This window comes from Chrysemys picta, chromosome 12, assembly GCF_011386835.1.
Source record: "Chrysemys picta bellii isolate R12L10 chromosome 12, ASM1138683v2, whole genome shotgun sequence".
Lineage (NCBI taxonomy): Eukaryota > Metazoa > Chordata > Testudines > Emydidae > Chrysemys > Chrysemys picta.
The window spans coordinates 22,707,098-22,709,160 of NC_088802.1; the positions used below are offsets into that span (position 1 = coordinate 22,707,098).

At 49.2% G+C, this 2,063-nt stretch overlaps 1 pseudogene; it reads right to left on the reverse strand.

Annotated features, from left to right (window-relative positions):
* Positions 1-452: 452 nt before the first annotated feature.
* Positions 453-1,449, reverse strand: LOC135974640 (olfactory receptor 5F1-like; annotated as a pseudogene).
* Between the last annotated feature and the right edge of the window lie 614 nt (positions 1,450-2,063).

The window sequence follows — 2,063 nt, forward strand, 5'->3', positions numbered from 1 at the left end:
TCAACCAGTTCTGAGATTTCTGCAGTTAGCAAAACAGCTTCATAACAGGAGATGATACACATAAACTATGGATATACCACTCTGGGATCTTTGGCAAGCATCTTGGACTGAGGTTTTCCAGCTACAAATTTCAACAACTGAAAACTGGAAAATAGTCAGACAAAAACAGAAAAAAACCTTTCAGCTTTGGCACCTGGAATAACAATCCCTTGTATATAAACACACACACAGACTTTTTCCCTCAACTGGGTGTGGAACTAAGGAATCCTGACTCTCACATCCCCATGCTTTACCCATTAGATTCCACACCCCTCCCAGAGCTGGAATAGTACGCAGGAGTCCTGACTTCCAGCCCCCCAAATCTAACCTTCTAGGCTCCGCTCCACTCCAAGAGCCAGACATAGAACCAAGGATTCCTGGCTCCCAAGCAACTGCAACTTCCCTTCACCTGCCTAGTTCCTAGCCACAGCTTTTTGGAGTGCCCCTTTCACCTCCTTCTTCCTCAGTGTAGATAATGGGGTTGAGCATGGGGGTGACGATGCCATAGAGCACGGGCTGTGCCCGGTCCTGATGCTGTGGGTAGGTGGAGTTGAGGTGAATGTAGGTGAAGATAATGGTGCCAAAGTAGAGGCTGACCATGACCAGGTGGGAGGTGCAGGTGGAGAAGGCCTTGAGGTGCCCTTCCCTTGTGTGGATCCTGAGGACGGCCAGCACAATGTACACGTAGGACACTAGGGTCCCCAGCAAGGAGTCCAGGATCACGGCACCACTCAGGCAAAGGTGATAGCCTGGTTGGCCCAAGTATTGGAGCAGGAGAGCTGAAAGAGTGGGAGGATGTCACAGAAGAAGTGGCGGAGGACGTTGCCCCGGCAGAAGGACAGGATGGACATCAGGGATGAGTGCACAGCCGAGTTGGTCAAGCCCATGACCCAGGCTGCTGCAGCCAGCAGGGTGCATGCCCGCCGGCTCATGAGCGTGCCGTAGTGCAGATGGTGACAGATGGCAACATAGCGGTCATAGGCCATGACCCCCAGCAGCAGGCACTCGATCCCCCCGAAGGAGACGAAGAAGAACATCTGACAGAGGCAGAAAGCCCATGAGATGGACTTGTCCTGTGACAGGTAATTGGCCAACATCTTGGGCATGGTGGAACTGGTAGAGCCAATGTCCACCACTGAGAAGTTGCCCAGGAGGAAGTACATGAGTGTGTGGAGCCTGGAGTCCAGGCTGATCAGCGGTAAGATGAGCATGTTGCCCATCAGGGCCACCAGGTAGATGGCTGTGAAGACCCCAAAGAAGGTGAGCTGCTCCTGCAGGTTGCTGGAGAGACCAAGGAGGATGAATTTGGTCACCGAGGTGCTGTTCTCCCCCCTCATCGGCTCCAGGAGGTCCATCTCCTACAATCAGAGGAAGGACAGAGGTGTGATAAGTGTGTCAACAAATTCACCCTCTTTGTGAGCTCAACTGTAAAAAGCATATGAAAGTTTTTAAGCTGTCACAACGACCTACAATAACAATAACACCTACTCCAACTGAATCCCAAACCCCACCCGAGATGAAATGGGATCGAACTTCAACAACAGCTTCTACGACAACAACTGTCAAAACTCTAATCATAGAATCGTAGAACTGGAAGGGACCTTGGGAGGTCATTTAGTCCAGTCCCCTGCACTCATGACAGGACTAAGTATTATCTAGAATATCCCTGACAGGTGTTTGTCTAACCTGCTCTTAAAAGTCTCCAATGATGAAGATTCCACATCCTCCCTAGGTAATTTATTCCAGTGCTTAACCATGCTGACAAGAAGTTTTTCATAATGTCCAAGGAAAACTGCCCTTGCTGCAGTTTAAGCCCATTGCTTCTTTTCCTATCATCATAGGTTAAGAAGAACAATTCTTCTCCCTCCTCCTTGTAACAACTTTTTATGTACTTGAACACTGTTGTCATGTCCCCTCTCAATCTTCTCTTCTCCAGACTAAACAAATTCCATTTTTTTTCAATCTTCCCTCATAGGTCATGCCCTTCCAGCATGACTGTGAACCACTGATAATCACTCAGTGGC